At 39.2% G+C, this 24,421-nt stretch overlaps 1 protein-coding gene across 4 annotated transcripts in view; it reads right to left on the bottom strand.

Moving 5' to 3' along the window:
* The window catches only part of THEMIS (thymocyte selection associated), an 87,624-nt gene that overhangs the window by 12,846 nt on the left and 50,357 nt on the right, over nt 1-24,421 (bottom strand). The gene's annotated exons all lie outside the window — the stretch shown is intronic.

A 24,421-nucleotide genomic window follows, 5' to 3' on the forward strand; every position in this document is an offset into this window, starting at 1 on the left:
ATCCCTTTTGATTGACAGAGTATTCTTTCTGATTAACTTTTTTTTTGTGTGTCAATTATTCATTTAATGAGTTTCGTTACATATTACATCACAAATTCATATAAAGTCTGACATTTTGATTATATTTATCCAGAAGTTTTCATAGCATAGTGAGTATAGTTGATGATAGGAACAGGCAATTATGCAGTAATTATTTATAGTTTTAGTGCATTGCAAAAAGTAAGTTATACGGCTTGTTACTTGCACCTCTTGAAATTCAGGCTTGAATATTTGCATTTCAATAATTCTCATTTTTTAAAAATTTTATTCTGAGCTATTTATGTCATAAACTCTTTCAGGCATATATGTGGTTTTCATCTGTGTAAATAGGAGTCAATAAGAAGTGTGAAAAAGTATATCTTCAGCAGACCTATACAGTAGCTGCAGTGTAGGTACAGTGCAATTGCAATCATTATACCACAGAGTAGATTTTTTTTAATTCAAAATCAAATATAGATTTTCATCCGCAATGAAACAGGCCATCCTATTCAGAGAGAGAAGCTCATGTTGGCAAAACTGACAGCAGCTACACAGTAATCATGTCTGATCCTTTCAGAATCAACCCTATATTTTACGACAATCTGCCCCTTTTGAAAACAGATATCAGCTAGAAACAAGAAGGTCAGTAGTAACTGAAACAGAAAATTTGAGAAAGTATATTAAGAAAAACAGATGAGGAGGAAATTTGTGAAACGTTTGGACAATTTTCCTTGGTGCTTGGATTATGGCATGACATAAGTGGAAGACCTCCATTTTTTACTTAGAGTAATCCACAGTAGTTTTCTCTATTTTCTAAAATAAACACTGCAAGCTCGACCTGCAGGGGTTGACTGAGTTACAATATTAAATGCAGGTCTGTGCAGTACGGGCTGTACAGTACTGGCTGGTGCTCTCCTTGATTGCAAAAGTGTCTCTGAGGTCAAGCAAACTTTAAACAGTGATGTAATTCACAAAAACTTCAGGGATTTGTACAAAAAGAAGTAGGGCTGAAAAATATTTTGCAAAGAGGACAGAAATGTCAGAAGTTCTTCACAGCAGAGAATTAAAATAAACCAGTGCAAAAAGGCACTGTTCAAACTAGGTCAATGCTCGGCTAGTGTACTGTGGAATAGTTTCATTGAGATTGTAGTTGTAGGACCCTTTCACCAACCACGTGTGGCTTTTCTTTGGTCTCCAGATCATTCCTCTTTCCTCTTTCTGGTCATCTGCATTTAAACATGCCTATATGTACCACTTGGTTTTTTTGCCAGTCTGGTCAGGCGATATGAACATGCACTTTGCAGGTAATTATTGAGAAATGTCCATCTTCTGCTTACTTAAACAGGAATTTTTTCAAAGATGCTGCTAAGCTTGTCCTGTCCTCAGAACCAGTCATAACATTTAATGATAAATGAAAAGTCTTGGAAAAGGCAAGAAAACATCATGATTCTTAGGCAGATTCTTCCTGTATTTAAGTTATTTGGCATACTTGGAACACTGAAAGCTTTCACTTGAAAGTCAGGTTTCAGACAACTAGGGAACCTTAATTTAAATAACACACATAAAAAAAATAATATGTTTAAAAAATCATGAATTCTTTTTTTTAGTCAGCTCCTTATTTAACATATTAATCCTAGCAATCAATATAACAAATTAATATGTTTGGATTATTTATTTTGCATTGCCTTAGCTAACTAAAACCAAGTCTTGGTACCAAAACAGAAAGATCCCCTCATTAAGAAAAACATGACTGAAGTTTGTGCTAATCTTATCAGATACCGTGATACAATGGTTACCTGGGGCATCCTGCAAACAAATTAAAATATGCAGAACTCAAACATTTTAAAACAAACAGGATTACAGAAACTGGGTTGTAACGTCACTATATGCTGAAGTCTTATATTGCTTTAACATTCTTAATATCACTGTAGATAACAATTATACTAGAGACCAACAGAGATAAGATGCTTTTTTAAACTCACGTTTATCTTTCAAATACAAGGCAGGCTTAACAGCAAAGGGTTTCCACCTATGTGGAGTCATTGTTCTGCTAATTTTAAAAAGTCAGGATGTCAGCTATGGTTTTCAGTACTGTTACTGCCAGATGAAACACTAAGTCAGTCAAAAACTTATTATCTGAGCCACATCATTTATTATAACAGCCCATTTGTGAGGAAACCCCAAATCTCAGGATTTGGAAAATCCAGCCAACAGCTACAGATGTCTTTTGCCCCAATGGGGAAACATTTTCTATTACAGCTCTAGGTCCATTCACTGTCCAGAAATGACTCCGAAGACAAAGCATAAAGCCAGAAAGGTAAGGTAGCGTAAGACTGTGCAATCCCTCTCAGGAAATAGGAGGTGTTATATCAAACAGACTACAAAAAAGTGTGAGAGTTAAGGTGAGAACTAAAGGGCTGGAGATGCATCACTTCAGTAAGAACAGAACTTTCAGCATTCTGCAGAAGTTGTAAGCGAGTTCAGAGTTTATGTAAGATGCGAGAACTGAAAACACGGCAGTAGCAATCTGGGTTTCAGAGTGAACAGTTTGAATAATTTCCTTTGATTACCTGAAGAGCTTAAAGCACTGCATTGTGATGGCGTGTGTGTGCGCGCATGAGCTCACTTCAACAAGCAAGCCTTCCATTTGCTTATCCTCCCTAGAAGCTGTGAAATCTGACAGCAGTTCTTATTCTTATGAATGGCACTGCACAGATAGTAACAGTTTGCCTACTACAGCCCCAGTCGCATGAAACCTGTTCCAAAAATGCCAATTTTCCCTTCAATTTGACTGTGTACTAGCATCCCATTCTCACAGCTCCGAGGTACATTCTCCTCTGTCTTAAAAAATTCAGGCTATTAACATTTGTCTTGCTGTGAATATTTCCTCCATTGCTATGACCAATTACTTTTTTAACTCATTTACATTTCTGATACCAACATCATGTGGCAATGAGTTCCAGAGTTTACATCTGCATTGTGTAAAATTTCCTTCCTTTTTTTAAAGTCTTACCTCATAATTTCACGCTGCTGCTGTCACCACCACCCCTTTCATTTTCTCCCTGCATTCAGATTTTTGCTTTTTTTTCCCTGAGTTATCTCTTCTTCACACTGAAGAGTTTCTAGTCTATTTAATCTTTCCTCTTGCAGTAGCCAAATTGTAATCCATGATGCATCCGCTCCTGACATTCCTGCTTCTTTGCATTGTGCAACCCAAAACTACTGAAAACAGTCCATAAACTGTACATACTTCAGAGAACACAGCAGTATTTGGGCACAAGTACTCAGTAAGCCAAGAAAATAGCAGAGGAGTTCTTACAATTAAACAAACAAACAAACAAACCCAACAAAAACCCCACCCCAACTTTGAAGGTGCTCAGCAGAACTAGTGTAACCTCTGAGATACAATAGCAGAAAGAGAAACAAAACGAGTCAGGAAAAAAAAGGGCTGCTAAATCTGTTTACAAAAAAAGAAAGAAAATAATACATGTGTTCATAATACACTTTATTGTTTTGTTGGCTTTTCTTCTGCTTTGTTTTTTTTTTTTTTTTTTTTAAAGGAAAGAAAGCCTCAACAGGATCTAGAACATTCCGAGTAAAGAAGAAGAAACAACATTTGTTTAAAGTAATGAAAAACATGGGAGTAAATATGAAACCAACAGCTGCCATAGTCTCTGAAACGGCTGTGAGAGATGTAGTGGCATAAACCAATCTGACAAAACTATGCTTTTGCAGACAGAAAGTCAAGCTGTTATATGATTACAAATGACTGTAGTGAAGAGGAGTGCTCATTTGTCAGAGCAATCAGTGCTGGACATGGCACTACACCTTTGGAGTACATTTATTATGAGTCACCCATGCTAGTAGACACAGATCATAAACCTTTTACTGCAATCTTTAAAGACAGCTTGGAGTGGCACTCTTTGCTGCCTTCAGAAACTGAAACCAAAGCTCTAGATACTTACCTTTGCTTTGGCATATATTGCACAGGTACATTTATCTGTATAATGCTTAATCACTGCATGCACCTATCCACCAGAAAAAAAAAAATGCTCTATATGTAGGATGAAAATGCGATGAATGATTTTGCAGTATAAACACAGTTCACTCTTCCCAGACAAAAAAGCCAATTTATCCCCGCAAGCTACAGTGAAGATGCTCTAAGAAAGTTGCACAGCGTTGTGTTCATGGGGAAGCCCAAACCAGGCTGAATAAAGTTTTAGCTTTTAATATTTCGGAGAATATTTTATGGAAATTATGAGAGAAGGGTATAGAGAGACATATCAGTCTAAGTGAGACAGGGAATTAATATTTACTGATGTATACAAAAAGACTTTATGAGCTTCAGAGCAACCTACAGAATGACAACCTACCTACACCATTTCACTCCAGCCTTCCTTTTATCTGCATGACTTCCTGCAGGAACAATCTGGAACTGCAGTAACTCACGTTTTTATTCCCATATTGTATCAATTTGGAACTATGGTAGGTGCTATCAGAATCAGAACCTTAGACTGTCCTGAAACACAGATCTGAATTATTTTCTGCTTTGCAAGAGCATAATGTGGAGTGACTACATTCTGGAATAACTACATCGAACAGATTTACGCCAATGTTAGTCAAAATAAAACTTCACCCACTCTGTGACTAGGAGTAGAAATGAATACTTCCACCTAACAGATACAAATTCAAATAATGGGAACGCACACATGGAAACTGCTGACATCTCTCAGGAAATTTACATTATTATGGCAGACAGTTAGGACTGATTTATTCCACTTGAAAGGAAACAATTACCTTTAGATTATTACTCATTTGTGTCCCAAGGTAGCCTTCTGTGTGATCTATTGGCAAGTCAACTTATCCTGCATATCAAGGTAATTTTTGCAAGGGCACAGTGTACCCATAGTTAAGGGTACTGACAAGGGTCTATGATTTTGTAGTAAAGAATTTTAACAGTCTTCCTCATCGCACTGATTCCAGTACATGATATCAAGCCTTCATTTTCCACAGTCCATTGGAGTGTGGAAAGGGAGGAGAGCTAGTTAGAAGATGCTTCAGAAAGGCCATGGGCCATAAAGAGGATCCTCATTTAGCCTCATTAACATAAAGGACGGGAGCACTTTGGAGAATTATTATTTGCCTGCAGAACTCATAAGATAATATAAACTACAGAAGAACTATTTTTGCCAAAGAAGGGGTCAAGGTTATACCATTTCAAAGACAGGAACAAAATTACATTGGGTCGAGAGGTCTTCTCTGCTTAAAAGGGACATGAAACATCTGATCAAATAATGTTTTGGTTTTTTTTTTGTCAGGGTTCAATCTGTTGACAGGTTTCTCACTCACGTGGTACTTTCTGTACATGTCAACAATATCACAATTAATTTAACTTCCATTATCAATAGGATGGGGGTTCCCAAGCATTAAAATAGGCAAGCTAAGTAATAAAGTCATGACAGGTTGTGGTCAGACACCACTGTAGGTTCATGCTTAGGGTTTAAACCGTGTATTTAAAGAACAGTATTTTCCTAAGAGTAGAGACGGAATTAGTTTATCCTTGTTCACAGCGTGGATAAAAATATTTAGATTGAAAAGACAAAACAAACCCAAAACAAAACAGAGCAGAAAGCCCAGTTTTAGCTATATCAATGTCTATAAAAACAAAAGCAAACGAGGTATCACACTGAACAGTCTTGGAGAAATCAACGGCACGTGGACCGCTCAGCATCTTCCCCTCCACGCGGTTTATCGGTGCGCTTGACCAAACGGCATACCGACTGAAAAGGAATCGAGGGCCGAGGAAACGACGCTTCTTCCAGCACATAGGAAGCCGCTGTGGTTTGGGGGAGTCTCTGTGTTTCGGGTCAGCCGGTCCCCGCTAGATGGCGGCGTTCCCTGCCGGATCCCCGTGCGCTGCCGCCGAGCCCGAAGGGCTCGCGGGGCAAAAAAAAAAACAGTTAAAAACCTCAAATGCAAACTCTCCCTCGCAAAGATTTCTCCTTCTGGTCCACCCCTTTCCATCCATTTGAAACCCCGAAATTCACAGTTGTGTCTAGGAGTAGGCAGAAAGAAAATAGTCTTGCTCGGATTTGAAGGTTTGTTGGGGCGATACGTGGTGCAGTGTTAAAATCCGATAATTAAACAGGCTGAGGTTTAATAATTTGGGAGAGCAGCAAATGGGAGGGGGGAGGGATCCAGCCAGCAGGATAATGTTTAAAGAAGAGCTGTTGTATGTGCATGGTACACGCTTTTCAAGGAAATTTCCTGAGGGCTTTAAGGAGGGAGTTAAATACTGACACTTTTCACAGACAGTTCCCACAGTTCATGTAAATATTGTATGGGTGATTGAGACAAAATAAGTTGTGTTATATTATCAATAATAATAATAATAATAATAATAAAAGGTGCAATAATGCACTGCTATTACATTTTACTAAAATTCTTTCCTTGCTCCAGAAGTTCAGAGCCCTGAGATTTTTGTTCTTAATCCAATGATTTTCATGTACTCATTCACTGCACACAGTACTCATTTAATCATTTATTGTTGAATGAGATCTTTTTCTTTCCCAAAATCTGTCCCTGTACAGAGTGCATCTCAAGAGACTTAAACCGGAGCTTTGCTACCAAAGGGGCTTTTATGTCAATGGGTAACTAGAGCTGTCAACATCTTCACAGACATTTTTCTCCTACTCTGTGTGTACAAGCAAAAGAGAACAGAAAATGATGTTAGGCACTCTTGAGTGGCCTGGGACAAACCAATGCTGTCTTGGCACAAAATCTCCAGGCTTACACCTTCAGCTATTAGTGCTACAAACCAAAGAGCATAATTTAAAATCTTTTTTATCAATAGTTCAAACTCAAGATGCAGAACTACATCGTTCCCTCCCAGCCCCATCTCTTCCTTCTCTTCTCCTGCTAAATACATAAAGGGAGAGCACTTGTTCCCCAGAGCCTCAGAGCAGAGAATAATTTTTTTTTTCATCTTTACTGTAGCATACATGATGTTAGCATTACATTTCTTTTTGAAGATATGTCTTTTTCTCAAGGACTGTTTTTTCTGAGTACTTAGTCTTAAACAGCACTTTATTCAACACGCTGCAGTGAAAGGTAAGCACTATTTTCTGCATTTTACGTACTGGCAAATTGAAATGTGCTCTTTTCCACATAGCTTCATAAAGTGAGTAGGAACCTGGGAAGTCTCCCCACCTGTCACCTTTCCGTACACCCTGCCTTCACTGCTAGGGGCACTGCCCACCAGCCCTGCCCAGTGATTGCAGCCACAGTCCTGAGTGCTCCACTACAGTAATTAGGGCTGGGCTGTCTCAGACTGGGCAAAGAAATGCAGTTAGTAGCCACCTGTGAAAATCCTGGTTTCCATGGCACTCACGGTGTGAGAAGGCAACCGTGAACTGAAATGACAAAAGGACCCTGTTGTTTGATCTGTTAACCTCAAGCCAGGCGTTGCACTTCTTCTGGGCTGCTCGCCAACTAAGCACTGAAGTTCTTGGGAGAAAAAAGTGTCCTTAAGATGAAAATTATTAAGATCTGCTTCTGTATTACAAATACATCTCACCTTGGCAAATGGAAGTGCTTGTTTGTTCAAAGACTACGAAATGTTGTATTTTGTGAAATCACCACTTAAGCAGAAGATGCGAATTCTTCTAATTTATCTTAATGGGACATTAACTGGAAATTTAATTGCAAGGGAGAGCTAATTATCTGCAGGTTTGCCAAACTGCGGATGGAATCTACTCAGCAGAATAAAATCTGAATGCCGAAGCCGATGCGAACCTGAGTGCAGTTTAGTGAGGGGAAAATTTGAACTGAAACCAAATTAAAACCCCCAAATTTTCCTGTAAGTCCTGACACAGAATTTCAAACAAGGCACCCTTTGCTGCACTGTTTCCCCAGCTGTCTTTCCCTCAGTTCTCAGATCTTCTGTGTCTCTAAAAAATTAAATAACAGCCACACTATTTCGGGTCAAAATAAGTCTCAACTCAGTTTCTTTGCCATTGTCCTGAGCAGACACCAAGGAAGAGTAAGGGCAGAGCAAGGTGATCTGCTGGGTTCAAATACCCTCTCAGCCTCTTAGTATTTTCAGCTCAGGGAATTTCCTGACTTCGACGTGGTTTGTCTATTAGTAACCCTCAAAGGGTCTCTCTTGCAAATATTTGTCCAGTCTCCCCTTGAACTCCTGATCCACTTCCAGCCTTGTTCTGTCTCCCCTTGGTCTGAATGCATCCTGACCCATTTCCTCTAATTGTGGCCCTGCAGAGAGTGGGGAGGGGGAGGAGAGGTGGGGCAAGGTTTTTAAAATAAATTGTTTTCAAGATCTTACTGCTGTGCTGCCCTTCCTAGCATGATTCCGCAAGTCCAGCTGCAGAGCTCATGCTGTGCTTCCTCTTACTATATGACAGAAAATGCTGTGTGTGGCAGACAGCAGCCTCAGGAAAGCAGCAGGACACCGCAATGGTAGGAATTAAATACTTCAGATCAGATTCAGATCTCAGAAACTGGGTGTAAATCTGGAGTCACACGATACAATTTCGAAGTGTTATTCTGGATTTACTCATTCACGGCTGAACTCAGCATTAGGCTTCTTGTTTTTTAAAATAATCTGGTTCTGGTTTCCAGGCCACAGTGGGGAATGTAACAGCAGGAGTGAAAGGAAAAATGGGTTATTTTATTAGTAGAATGCATTGCTATTCAAACAGGTATTTCTGCAACATTTGGATCCCTTCAATAATTTTGCCTTCTCACGCGTGTATACACATATAAATGTACACAGAGGTATGAGTAGATAAAAATTTCAGCTTGCCCACTAGAAGCTAGGCTGCTTTGGTAGAAGCAAACTATTTTGCCCCATTTTTCACTCCCCTCTTTGTTCTTTATTCTCTGACATAATTTTGAAGCCCTGACACTGAATTCACTCGCAGCTGTGTTAAGCTGCATACCGGTGGTTAGCAAACCTGGCCAAGTTGTAGGGTTTTAGGTTTGTTGTCAATAATGAAAAATGTCCTGGGGAGGAGCTGGATTCCTCCTCATCAGAAAGGATGTTTGCATACTGGAACTTCTGGCAAACCAGTAAGTGCCTACCTCCCAGAAGATATTCGCTAATTACAAGTACTTATCAAAACTATTAAAAGGGAATTTTTCAGTCTGCTTCAGTCTGTTGACATTTTATATTTTTAATTTCCTCAGTTCAGAGCAAGGAACAAAAAGTAAGGGGAGGGAAAGCTGGCAAGAGTGCCTGCTTCACAGTATCAAAATGGAACTGTGTAATATTATGCAGTTTCCTCAATTTTGCGTCCCACCCCCCACCTCTGAACCACCTTCCCTCCTGGGCACTGAAGCTGGCTGGAGCTACAGGAGTCCTGAGAGCTCTCCCTGGTTATCTCCATGGCAAATGGCAGGCTCTGGTCACCAGCCCACTTCAGATCCAGACTCTAGATTCAAACTCCAAGCTGTCTCAATACCAAGCTATGAGGATGAGATTAAACGTCCTCCTCTGCTCATAACTGTTTCCCATTGCTTTTGTTGTATCCACTCCATTTCTAGGTTCTCTCCAGAAAGGTGGGTTTGTAGGATAGACAACAGTCCAGTGGCCTTGAGAGCTTCTGTGGCATTTTTAAGGCCTTTTAAGCCGATTATAAAGAGACAGTGAGAAAAGAGGATCTGTACAAATCCCAACCTGTTATTTCTTGGATCAGTATTAAAAACTTGCTTGCAGAAAAACAACTGGAAAGTCATCCTAATAAGCAGCATGGAAAACAGTGATGGCGGTCCTTTGCTCATAACCTAAGAAATGTTGAATCGCAGAAGAAGGTTCATATTCAGCCATTTTACATTGTATTGTGGAAGTCAAGACCTGTAATGCACATGTTCATATTAATGCATAATGGATTAGTTAGTAGGAAACTGATGGATGTGCCTTACAACAGACCTCTTCCAACTAAGCACCACTGTGCTTTGCCTCTTCTATCTGCTTCCCAGTGGTTATGTGGCATTTATGTGTTTTTTCTCTTGACATTAATTTCTGTTCCTCCTAAAGGAACTGTTCTGGAGACAGTAGTTATTATTTTTCAGTGTATTCTGTTTATTTAGGATACTATTAAAAAGATGAGCATAAAAACGTACCCACCTTCTTTATTGCAGAACAGTGGCTTAAGTTATAGCTGAAGTAAAACACAGGTGAGCTAAAATTCTCCCAGTACTGCCTCTTAAAATTATACTGATTTTCACTAAAATAAGCTAAATCAGATGAGAAATGATTAAGCCAATTCTAAATCTGAATCTAAAATTGTTTCACAACTACAAAACATACGAAACAATGGAAAAACTATATATGAAAGAGAAGAAAGAGGAAGTAATTTAGGAAAGAGAATTTTTTTTCTTTTACACAATTAAAAAAAAAGTAACTAACTCCTCAAAGTTAGTTCTACTGTGAAATAAACCACACAGTATTTTTGTGTATGTGAATGCTTTTGTTTAAATCAAACACCCATATTATTCCATGTTTGGAACTGAACATTTCAGAAAGGGAGCAGAAAATGGACCTTCATACTGTTCACCACCTCCTCCTCCTCTTCCCTCCATCCCTTGCAAATGCTACATATTTGTATTGCATAGTCAGTGAACAACAGAATCTTGTCAGATACACCACACTCCTTCCTACAGCTTGTGGTGAAAAGCAAAGTTTGTGTTCGCTGTGAGGGACTGCCAACATGGGATCTCAGAGCAAACAAGATCTCTTCAGCAGGTCTGTAAGGACACATGCCGGGAACCCAGGTGGACTGGCTAAAGTGGTGTGTTGTAATTTTTTACCCTGTTACTCCAAGCCATTTTATCAGAACCAGAGTGTGGATACATCCTATCATGAATGTTAGGCAATGCCACCTTGGTATTTAATAGCTACTCCTACTGCTGAACCTCAGTTCAGACTCCCTCTGCAGAAGGTTGGAGGGGGTCAGTAACAGCACAATCCTTTGCAAGCAGGCAACAGACCCTCTGAGGGTTTTTCAGCTGTAAGCGGTGTTCAGCTTGGATCACTTGATTTTTCAAGACTGCCTGGCTCAGTACAGCATGCCCTATGTGAGACATGAGGGGGTACCCCTGAATGATGGGTTGAAACAGATCAGATCCTACCACCACCAAGGAAGTTAAGACAAACTTGAAGGTATAAGCAACGTGTCTTCATTGCTCTGATCTTTTGGATGTATCACACAGGGCAGGCAAGTATTTCAGTTGAGACAAAAGGCCTGGGTGAATCAGATGGTGAATAAAAGGTCTGCATTTGATGTTCTTGTTAACGTTCTTACACGGGCCTTGTGGAATATCAGTCTTCAAGCTTACAGAAAGGATGAAAAGATCTCTTTCATTCTCAGCCCCTGGGGTAATCTCTGGCTTATGTTCTCAGTGCACGGAATTATCAGGATCCACCTTGTCTCCTCGTAAGCTGCACTGGCACTGATGAAGAAGCTGACGAAACTGTGTTCAAATCAAACAGGTTTCAGCAGACTGGTTGCTACAGCCTGTTTTACATGGGCAGTCATGTTCCCAGTCAGCTGTCTTGGGCAGTTTCTTTGTAGTCCACCTACCAGTGACAATGTTCTTACTACAGCTATGGTAGATTGAATGTGAACAGTCCATTAAGTAAATATTGGTTCTTTGCAAATATAATTAAGAGAATCATGCTTTTACAGAAGCCGATACTTGCGGTTTATTTTTGCCAGACACAGAAATGTCTGTGATGAAATCTTTTAAGGTATTTAAATATTTAGTTAATTTTTCAGCCTTTAAGGCAGATTTTATTCTCAGTCAGACAGCATGCTTGAAAAATAGGTCTCCTTCACTGCTTATCTCTTTCTGATATGGGACAACATCTTCTTTATAGAATGATACGTCAACTATAATAATGGTTGGCTTGCTTGGGTTAAAAATAGGAGAACTGGGATTTCATTTATCTCCCTGAAGGTTTTTTCTCACAACTGTTCATTGAGTGAAGTAGCTCGTAAGTAGAGCATGACGTTTCAGCCATGTTAAGTATGTATTTATCTTAAAAACTAATGATACCTCTATAAAAGCTCAGTTGTTAGTTACACCATTCTGCAAATGACGCTAACAATTGTGCAATCTTGAAAGTGAATGTCGCTTCTCCCCAGTTCACATTAATTTGTGTTCAGAATATGTTGAGCCTTATGAAATCCTGTCTGGACTTTGCATATAGTCTCAATGTACTAAACCAGGCCTTTTAAATCATTTGTTTAATATTTTTCTGAAAGACCTTATGTGCAAAAGGCATTCTAGATGACAAGTATCTGCATTTCCTAACCAAAATAATGAAGAAATAATGCTCATACTATATTTACAAAGCCCAGGAAGATGCCCACATTGGTGGGTTTTTAAGCACTATTGCAGCTGACCAATGCACTAAACAGCTCTTGGCATGGATAGTGTGGCTATGTCCTATATCTAGGCACAGACACAGCCGTTAAATTCTGAGCTGTCAGGGCAACCACATACTTCTTTAGAGGGCTTTGCCACAGTGACCGCAGATATGCATAAGATAGCAGATTCCTTAAGCGAATAAAAAATTACTTGGCAAACAATGCTTCAAACTATTAATAAGAGCAGTTTTTAGTTTGCTCTGGGGATAAAGAGCTATGTAACTCTTGTGAGTTTGACCACCTAGGAGTGCTTTGGTTTCCTTGGTCCACTGAATTGCTTTGGGAATCTAGAAAAGATTCCCAAAAAGCAGCCTAAAATTTTCTCTAATTCAGTCTTTGAATCAAGCTTAACTGTTCATTTGCTTTTCAGGTCAGCAGCCAGCCTTTAAGAATAAAACACTGTCTTCTCCTAAGGCTTCATGCTCAACAACCAGATGGCCAATAAGGGCTTTTATTCTGGTGTGAATACTTTCTTCTCAGGGTATGAAAAGTGAGATGACCCCAAAGCAAGCTCACAGAAAGCTTTTAAGAAGAGATTATTATGACATCAATCTTGTATTAGTCTTGAGAGGTAATATTTGTAGTTTGTTACCTGCACAAGAAAGACAACTTTCTCACTCTTACCAACAGCAAGCAGTTCAAACATGCTGACTAGACCTCTCCTCAATGGTACGTGTCATACATCAGATTAATTGAGAGCTTTCATGCCCCACATCACAGAGGAACTTGAAAGCACCGATGCAGGCTTATCTGCCAGTTCTTCCAACTTAGCTCTTGTGCATCAGCTCCAGGAGCAAAAAGGAGAGTGTGTCTGATCAAACTGGCAGCATTGGCAGCAGCAGGACTTTTTCTCTCAGCTGAAATGACTGCCAATCTCTAAAATCCTCTCATTTCCTTCATCTGGCTTGCAAAATGGTGGAAGGCAGGAGAGGAAGAGTCTAGGCTCTTGGCTGAAGCGGCAGGAGTTAGCCGCTGCCTCAACCTAGCACAGCTAGCCAGAAGCATGGGGCTTGGGGAAGAAAGACTCACCACAGCCAGCTGTAAGAAGACATTTCTCTCTCTAGAGATGTTCTCAGTTGTGAAAGTACGGTGCTGTAGAGGAGCACGGCATTGAGCAGATGCAAAAATGTTCCAGCACCAGAGGGACTGGGCTGTCTCCCAGCTGTGCCTTTGGCCAGCTACCATGAGCAGGTAAGGACTGCTCTACATCCTGCAGACAGGGGCATGTGGCACAAGCGAAGCTGTCTGAGGTGAAACACAGTGGCAAACGTGAAATGACCCCAGTGAAGTCACAGAAAGATGAAGTGTCTAGTGTTTGTTTCAAGCTGGTTGAACAAAGGCTTGCTGAGAGTTTAGCGAAAGCAATACAAATTCTCAAAAGCATTTGGCTGGTTTTGGCTGTTATTGTCTTCTTGACCCAGTGAGAAACAGATTAATGTAAGAAAAATATCTCATCAGCTGGAGTAAATTAATCTATTCAAATCAGTGTGCATCCTTGCTTGAGTCCAGCTATGCACATGCGTAAGTGTTTACAGGAGCAGAGCCTTAGAGGCTTTGATCCTGCCAACACATTCACACATACTTAAATTTAATATGGTGAACAATCCCATTTGACAAATGGAAAATCTCACCGTGGTGTTGTACAAGCCTAACAGTTGGTGAGATCAGGACCTTGGTCTCAATGTTTTCTACAGCAAAGCATATTTTTGGCACCAAATAGACGATAATAAATAATAGAATGTAGCCCAACTGTCAGATACGCAAATACTGTGTGTCTTAAACCAAAAAGTATTCAGGGAGGGACCTATAATTTTTACACAGGTGAAGTCCTTATTCAACATTTTGTGGGTGCTACCAAAATTCAAATAATAAATAGAGAAAATAACTTGACATGATTTATTTATTTGCTTCTTTGTGGATTTATGAGAAGGGTAAGAAGAATAAAAGAAGAATTTACAGCTTATTATCATCAATTCTGTAGTTCAATAGTCTTTTATTTACTTAGGTGTAGAAAATTTCAAAACTAACAAATCCATCTATATATCCTGTTTGCCTGGTGACATTTGAAAGCTTATGTAAGTATTGCAGATGTCAGGTTAGTCTCATGCTCCAACACTTATTTCATCATCTTGGATAACTAATAAGAACAACAGCAGGTGACACTGCATGTGACAATAGCTCTCAGGAAAAAATTCTACCTGGAGCTGGACTAAAATCTCTCATTAATTTCACATGGATCATCAGAGAGCATCTGTGAGGTAGCAAGTTTGTGGATGACACAACCACGCTTGCCAGCAGAAGCCTTCCCTTCAGCACTACTCATTTCCTGAAACATACAGTCCCAAATTCTGCGTTGTTGACTGAAATAATGGAAACAAAACGCTGGGAATTAAAAAGCTGTGTCATAGGCAACCTGAAAATACCCCTTATGCCTTATTCCGAGCCAGAATTTATCAGGTCAGAAACTTTTGACTCCTCCTAGCCCATTTGGCCACCTCTATAACCAGCATGTTAGCAACAGGGAAACATACCCCTCTGTGACAGTAACTAGCTTCCATCTTTGAGGCCCCATTTTACATTGGGATAGTGAAAAGTGACTTCAGTGCAGGTGAAAGCTAGACAGAAGGAGGCATAAGAAGCCACAACTGCAGCACAGAGATCTTTGAAGCCAGTGAGTTTCATCATGATCTGTTTTTAAGCAAACCTTTACAGGAGGTGTTCTGTGTGGTTTTGTGAGCCAAAAATTACTTTTTAAGTTTGTGGGTTAGGTGAAAGGAGACATTTGGGAAGAAATCTGATGAAGGATTTACACGTATTTTTGTAAGCTTCAGGAGGTCTTTGCTGGACTGCTTGGTTTCTAGTTCGAAGTAGATTTACTATAGAATTTTCCAGCAAAATTTCCAGGAGCTTTAATTTTGATCCATCATATAAATGTTTGAGATTTAAAAAAGCAGATAATTTAGTAAATGTTGCATAAACATTTTTCAATATTTTAGAATGCAATATTAGTAAGACTGCAGTTACGAGGTTTCTTTTTTAAAAAACCCAAAATAGTTTGCAGCATTCATGTAGTGAGAGGAAGAAAGCAGAGGCTATAAAATACTCTGCTGATAAAAGCAGTATTACTGATAGAATTTTCTAGGTTTGAATAGTCCTCATCACATTTCTCTTACAAACTTAAGAATATTCTTTATAGCGATTTCATAATGCAGCTATCTAAAACTTCTATATTAAGCCCTGGATTTCAGCAGGTATTCATTTTTTTGTGACTTTACAGGTACAATTGGTACATTGCTCCTGGCAGACTGGCGAGATAGCACACAGGAATTATCTCATTTAACTGTAGATCAATGCCATGACTGCAACTATAAAATTGTAGGCAAATTGTACAGTAACTACAAGGTTATTATCAATCACTTTTACCTCTGCAGTGGCACAGGAGAGAGGACAGATACCGTAATAGGCTCTCTGCTGAGTTCATTTCATTAATACACTATGTTTTCTTCCAAAATCTTGCACATCTCTCACTCCTGATAGCTACTTTTGTCTTGCTAGGGATAAAAGTAGGGAAATCAACACAGGTTCAAGCATGTACATGAGGATCAGTGGTGCTTTCTTCTTATAAACAAGAAGGCTTATTTACTTATTTATTGTTTGTTAGAAATTTATCACACGGGTATTTAATAGCATTAAACAGTACCTTTCTACTTTCATTTGGTAAATATTAAGTCACAGCCCTAACTGGAAGATGAAGTAAAATCAAATGCCCACTGTGAATTCCCAGCATAGGCGAGTGTTACTTTACTGAACATGGTAGTATTAACACAGGCAGAAAAATTAAGAGGCTGGTCAAGCCCAAATACTGTTGCTACTCAACAACTGATCAGATTTTAACAGACAAAGGCAGGAATAATAGATAGAGGAAGATAACACATAGAGGCACGAGTGGAGCCATGTGCTTTGTTATTGTTTCTTTTTGTCAATGACTGCAAAGCCATTTAAAGATTTCCATAAACACAGAATCAGAGAATAGTTTAGGTTGGAAAAGACCTTTAAGATCATCAAATTCAACCATAAACCTAACACTGCCGTGTTAACCTTTAAACCATGTCCCTAAGCACCACATCTAAACATCTTTTAAATATCTCCAGGGGTAGTGACTCAAACACTTCCCTGACCAGCACGTTCCTATGCTTGACAACCATTTCAGTGATGTAATATTTCCTAGTATCTAGACTAAACTTTACCTGGCACAACTTGAGGCCATTTCCTTTTTTCCTGTCCCATGTTACTTGGGAGAAGAGACCAACATCCACCTCGCTACAACCCTCTTTCAGGTAGTTATAGAGAGCAGTTAAGGTCTCCCCTCAGCCTCCTTTTCTCCAGGCTGAACAGCCCCAGTTCCCTTAGCCACCCCTCATAAGATCTGTTCTCCAGACACTTTGCCAGCTTTGTTGCCCTTCTTTGCACACACTCCAGGACCTCAATGTCTTTCTTATAGTGACGGACCCAAAACAGTATTTAAGGTGCAGCCTCACCAGCTCAGAGTACAAGGGGAAAATCACTTTGTTAGTCCTGCCAGCTACACTGTTTCTGATACAAACCAGGATGCTATTTGCTCTCTTGGCTACCAAGGCACACTGTTGGCTCATGTTCAGCCTGCTCCCCGGTGCTTTGCTGCTGGGCAGTTTTCCAGCCATTGTATGGGATTATTGTGGCCCAAGTGCCGGATCTGACACTGAACCTTCTTGAAGTCCATAAAATTTGCCTCAGCCCATTGATCTAGCCTGTCCACATCCCTCTGTATTGCTTTCTTTCCCTCAAGAAGATCAACATTCCCTCCACTTGTACTCCGCTCAGTAGTACAAGAGGGTAGACTTTACTGTTAGCTTAAACAACCTTTTTCCCATCTCAAATATTGCCTTTTGAAATTACACTTTTAAAAACATTTATTTCATTCCTGACCAAAATCCTTCATTTCAGGTATTCAGCTGACTTCTGTCTTATGGACATGTTGGCTTTTAATGCTCTCAGTCAGGGAAATAGTTGTAACAGAGACTATCACAAAAGGGTCTCTTGAGGATTTTACTCCAAAGGTGAATTAGGTATAGTAGTCACTTGTTCCAGGATTTCTTCTTACCTGACTATATTTCATCTTTCCATGTCATACAGAGGAGGAGGGGCTTCCAGGATAGCAAGGAGGCAAACTGTTTCCTGTTTACAGTATGAAAAGGGGCATAATTCAAGAAAGCACTGTCTGATGATTATCTCTAACCAGTTCAGAATAATTTTGCAAAAATAATGCCTAACAGTATTTTGCAAGGCTAGTCTTGTCTAACACAGAACTTCTCGCTAGACTTTGATGTAAATGTATAGGGATACATTACACCCTTGTGACAAATGTGTCCTTCCAAGGACAGCATTACTTCAACCTGAACACCAAATTGTTGATTTAAAAAATGCTATCATTGCTGTGAATGCAATTTGTAGGCTGATGGTTCAACAAACTTTGTGTCTGGGTCTATTTTTCTCCCCGAACACTGCAGAGAAAAATATCCTGTCCAGAGATTTAGTTCAGGATAAAATCAGGTCTGCTAGCCAAGAAACCTTGCCACTAACCTGCTGAGTGATTGCAGGCCAGTCATCTGCCGTCTGTTCCCGCTGTCTTGTATTTTCCATCTATTTAGAGCATGAGGGTGTCTGCTGGGACTGCAGCTCACTGCATGTTTCTGCAAGGCTCAAAGACTCCAAGACCCTCCCCCCACATGAGCCTGTAGATATTACAATGACTGTCAATATCCATGCAAGGGGTCTTTACCATCAACTATTTCCCGGAGGAATTTCATTTCATCCAAATATCCTACTCTTATTCTGCAGTGATTGGCCAAAACAAGTCCCCAGCAGTGAGAAGCACTCCAGCTGCCTATAAACTAAAGCACAGACAGCTGCAATAATATTAGATACCTCCCCAGGATCCTGATAGCTAGCAGAAGTCTTTTGTTCTCTTCTTCTCTCTTTTCATATTATTCTTATAAGTCTTCTTGTATAACCAATGTGGAAGAAAAAGCTCCTTGACTTAGATCATTTGTCTTGATAAAATAGACACATGCATGCTCAAATATTTATATGCTTAGAAAATATATGTATTTTGAACACAGAATGATGGAAACCTTCTAAATGAAGCAGAGGTCTGAGGTCAGAAAACTTTCACTGAGTTATAGTTAAAGGTGCAAAAATGAGCTAATGTAAATAGACTGTGCCAATAAAGAAAACCCTTTTCATCTCTGTACATACTATTGAAAGAATCCTGCCTCCAACAACCAATTTGTCCATTGTCAAAAAATGTTCTCCTTGTGGAAGGGTGTTTATCAGAACACCAATATATGAAAATCTCTGAGAAAACATAAAACTGAGTCCTCAAGACAAAGAGTTACCTTTTGTGAACGTTCACTGTATATTCTGGTCACCATGACAATAATTACCAACTGGCTCATGGTGTTATCCTCTGAGACACTACAGGGACCTGACTTAAATGAAATTGAAAGCAGAATGCAGTACGTTGTATTCTCCTGGATTGTAAGGCAGGTGAGCATGGATGAATATTGAGATTAAATGACAGGCACAGAATCGAATACTAGTAAGCAATAGGATCAGTTCATAGCTTCCCCCACTGCCCATAACGTCTTTAGAGGACACATAAGCTTTCCATTTCAGTTACATCAACTATAATACCAGCCTTAACCTTGGAACAGCTTTTTTCTGCAGGGTTTTTCTTTTCAGATGGCAAGCTCTTCCAGCAAGGATCATCTCTTCTTTGCTGTTTGTAGATGAAGCAGTCTTTTTTTCATTTTTAGCAGCGCTTAGATATGTAGCTGGTTATCCAGATAACTCCAAATTAATACTGTCAGTAGGAAAGGCTAATGTGCAAGAATGGCAGCATCAGAGCTGGGCCAGGGCTACACAGAAGCATGCCTCAGGTACCACTAAGGCAAATACTCCAGTAACCAGTACTGAGGAAAAAACTGACAATCGAAAGCAGAATATAGCCTTTACAAAATTACTAATATGAGACCTGAAAAGCAGAAGCACATCAGTTGTCTTAGTTGCATGGTTCCTCTGAAATGAAGTGCCCCATTAATGGTTACATGTCCAGTGTGCAGATGAGACTTGTCAAATCCATCACTATTCAGTCAAAAACCCTAGGGTGAAATTCTGTGCTGTACAACAGGAAATATACAGCCGAGAAAGAAGGAGCTTTGATAGCTTAAAACAGTCTTCTTATCATCCAACTCTTAGCTGCCCCAGGAGCTATAGCTGACATTGACCACTTTTATGCCCTACTACCTCGTTTTTATCCTTTCAGAACAGAGGGAGCATTGCGGTGTAGTACACGAGCTACTGTCCAAGGATGTATTTATTTCAGTCAGATGTAATGAAGAAGGCATGCTTAGCAGAGGAGAGAGGGGAGATAGAAAAGAGAACAAATTTAAGGAAGTGAAGAGGAGCTGTTCAAATTAACTCATTGCATCTGCCTTAAATCACACAAAAAGATATAATTTCACCCAAGAGCAAGACTTCCAAACAGTAATTTATTTGCTAGAAATAATTTAATGACACACCACTACTTGAGTGTCTAGTACTTTACATACAAATAAAAATGGCAAGTTCCTGCACTTCAGCGTTGTCATCCAAATTATACTTTTGAGATCAAGTCCTCTGTGGATATAAATTAGCATAGCTCCGCTAATGCTGGAGGAATAATTTAGGCACCAGAAAGGGAAATAGTATGCTCAAAAGACATTTTTTGACTGTAAAGCAACAACCCAGTTTTGGTTGTTTTTATATAAAATGTTAATCCTCTGGGCATCTCTAGTGACTCAGTGATTTTATAACATTTGTAGATCTGGAGAACTGTTATATAGATTCATAAAGCAATAGGAAGAGACTTTTCAGCTCTCAACAAGAGGAAACACAAGGATGAGCCATGCAAAAGGGAATTCTATAATCAAGACTTCTAGGCTGCTTACATAAAACCCCTGCTATTTTGACTTTAAAGGCCACAAGTGCCAGCAGGGAAAATGGTCATAAAAATAGATATTAATTATTGTCAGAGCCAGTGTATTCTCTGAGCTTTCAGGTCCCTTATTGGAGAACATAAATCTTTCTAAAGAGAAGTAAAAGCAGTTGAGTAGGCATGAGCATGCTGCTCACGCCACTGATATGTGCTATTAGTATCCACAAATGGGATGTAATCTCCTGCCTAAATGGTATCAGTCACAAAAGAGTGGTAAAAAATTAATTTTGGTGTAATGGAATTTAAAGCCTCGTGCAAAAAAATTAAAGTAGTACAAATTACAGCCAGAAGGATCTGTGCCTCTAAACTCTTAAAGAAGAGAATTTGAGATGCTATCAATCAAGATCACTGGATTCAATGGCGTGGTTGCATTCAACATTGCCTTGGAGCTGAAGCATTTTTACTTTATTGCAACCAGTTATGATCCCTTCAAACAGATGGACTACAACTAGGCTACTCATCTTTCAATGAGACATTGATGGTCCTTCAAAGGTGGTACAATGTTTTTTTCCTTCTCAGGAGATATTAGGTAATGGCACTTTTACCTGCTGATGTGCATCAAGACAGTTCATTTGTGAAATGTTCCTTGGGAGTGTTGGAAAGCTAATCATTATGCTCCTATTTTCAGACTGATAATTCCATTTATTTCAAAATACTGCTAGTGAATTTTCTCTTCTCAAAATATATATCCAAATGGGCCCACAAAAAGCAAATTGAAACAGCAAGAAGTATGTGATGTTAAAAATATACACTTAATTATTTAAAGAGAAAAATACTTGTAATAGGAGGAGACTAGGTGGTGTTCTGAAAAGAGGCACTAACAAGAGCTTTGTCCACTAGACTTCTAGGGAATACACTTTACTAGGAACATTTTATTCATTAGTCATGTTCTCCAAGTTGAGTGATGGTGATGTTTTCCCAGACTGATCAGTTTACTAAATGTGGATTCTATCTCACTCCATTTATTCTAAAGTATGAAACACAAGCTAAGTGGCTAAAAAACATTTTTTACAGGTGAATATTGTATTTATTATTAGACTAGGCAGCAGTGAATCAAATCCTAATGTGAAAAAGCAGACTTTTTATGGGTTTAGTTTCTTTCTCCACAGAAGTGTTGTTTAAAACAGTAGAGACGGCATCTTCCCTTAATTGAGCAAGCTTTTAAATGTAATGTAATAATAGGTGCACAAAAAATGCTCTCAGTGGCTGCATATCAGTAGACAATCCTCTCAGATTTGAAAATGTCTTATCCAAGATTATCTACCTGTAAACTATGACTGTTTCACATAAATTAATAGGAAACTGTAACCTAGTAGTCTTTAGGCAAGGGTTCCCAATATGATGTGGTGTTTTGCAAATCATAATTCTCTATAAATTAAATCTATTCACATACATCTTCTAGATGAAAGAGAAATGTTAGTGAAATAGACATCAGAAAGCAACATGAAAGAGAAATACATTTACTTATCGCACCTATTAATGAAAATATAGACACTGTGTGATTAGTAGCTGGGGACACATTTATTAAATACTGAAGAAAAAAAGAATTTCATAACAAAATTATTCTGTGAATGATTTCTTTTATCTACCATTGAAAATTATCTAGGGCAGAAGTTCAATACAGTGACATGCTCGTGTAACAAGCATGAATGAAATGGATCAATAGTATTAAAATGAAAAGGAAAGATTAAAAATATTGTACTTCTGTCATGCTACGTTTGGCAATACCCCATGAGGAATGAAAGGGAGAAGGAGAGGGAGTGGGGAGGACTTATTCGGTTATACAATATTATTGGAATTATTTTTTAAATTCAAGCTGGTACTTTACAACTTCACCAGAAGTGAAGATAAAGGCTTCAGAATTCCCCATTATGCATCTTGTTAGAAATGCATGGGCCATGCTATAGGGTTAGGCTGTCAAAATGAACACTTTTCATCTTTTCTGACTTATGCAGTTGTGTGCACGTTTGCAGAGGGCAAAGGACATTCTTCAAGAATTTCAAGACTTCAAACAAAGATTCAACCACTAAGCAAACACAACATGTTTTAAATAAGAGTTTTGGGGAAAAGAAAGCCACAGCTGTCAATTCTGAATGGTCAGTGTTTCTGATGCCTTTGAAACATGCTTGCTTCTCATCTGTGCCCCTACTTTCTGTTACAAAAAATGGTATAAAAGCAAAGTGGTGGATGAAAACAAGAACCTGCTAGACATCCTACAATTCAGTATGCCCTTCAATTAGTGGCATTTCTGTGGAAAACAAAAGATGGCTACCTTACATTTGATTTCTTACTTTATATCTTTGTCCAGAGAGAATTGGCATGACAATATTTAGTTTTATTTAAGAAAAGCAAAACTAGAAACACAAAATTTTTGCAGCCATACTAAGTAATTCTGTTAAATGCTTACTTATACATTTTTGCTGAACACCACCCGCCTTCAGTAGGAATGAAATGTCCACAACAGGAAAGCACAGATCATCAAACTTTTAATTTGAGAATCTACTTGTAAATTAAATTATGTTTATGCCTGTTTCTACGCAGGAATGAACTTCATCCTCGATATGCATACGGTCAGACTTCCAGACCCCGTGAGACTCCTGAACAAGGCTGAGAGACTAAGACACATGCCAAATACCTGGGAGAGCCAAAAAGGGAAGACAATAGAGCAGTTGTAGGATGGGGATGGAAATAGTACACTGAGAATGTGATTTTGCCTCTACAGGTGGATGTTTCATAGGTTCCTGGATGACACAGGGACACCTAAGCTTCAGCCTTCCCTGCTGAAGCGCTCCCCCTCAATAAGGGTTTCCCCTCATTCCTCAGACGTTGTACACAACCCGCACCTTCCAGCTCAATAACGCCGTGGCATCAGAGCTTTGCTTGAACTGTTGACAGGACTGGTGCATACCAGCAGTCATAATGTGGTGACTTCTTCCCTATGCAAATGCACTTATCACAACTCTATCTTCTAAAAGAGACTTCTACAATTCAATATGGCCTAGTGACTACACCACGGGTGGAGTTCAGCTCTGGATCAAGGCATAAAAATGTACATAACTGCATGTATCTACCTACATGCTCCACGTGTCCTTGCTCTGACTACAGTCAGGAAACCTCATCAATACAGTGATTCAGCTAACCACAAATTGTCTACTTAGCTCTCTAGGTGCTGCTGACAGTACAGGCCATAATGGGGGCGTAGAAACAGAGCATGCACATGGCCACCCAAGCAAAGGTGCCATTGTCTAGAACTGAGATGTCCCAGCCCATTGGTCACTGCAGTGTGCCACCCCAGCTCTGAAAAAAAATGCTTGCCATTTTCCTCTCCCAAATTTGGACTTCCTGGAAGAAAGTTCAAGTGCACTGAAGTGAATGGAAATACATTTCCTTAAACCAAGTCTACACATATCCCAAAAGGTCCATCTATCTGAGCACAGACAGCCTAAGACAGAACATAGGTGTCAAAATGTAGTCACAGCTGAGTAACTAGTCAAACAGTATAGCAGTCAAAAGAGTGCTTGTAGCATGGGTTTTGGAACTGAAACCATTTGAACAACATCAGTTAGAGAAACCAAATGCTCTGACAGGCATTTTCTTATTTAAGCCGAGATTTCTTTGTGGTTGCACCTGAATGGCACTACATGCTGAGAGAAACCCAAGTGCAACATTTTGGTTAGAGGTGCATGCAGGTGCTCTTAAAACATTTGTAAAGGTTTTTTTAAATCAACAAATTAGTGTTGCAAACTGTCGTATTATTACAACTGTGCTATACCTGCAATCAGGGTCAAAAGTTGCATCTGTAAATTTGAAAACTATAAACACAGATTACATCTGTAAATTTGAAAACGTATTTACATTTGAAAAAGTTATGAAAAATATG

Source organism: Cuculus canorus, chromosome 3 (genome assembly GCF_017976375.1).
Source record: "Cuculus canorus isolate bCucCan1 chromosome 3, bCucCan1.pri, whole genome shotgun sequence".
In the NCBI taxonomy this organism is placed as follows: Eukaryota; Metazoa; Chordata; class Aves; order Cuculiformes; family Cuculidae; genus Cuculus; species Cuculus canorus.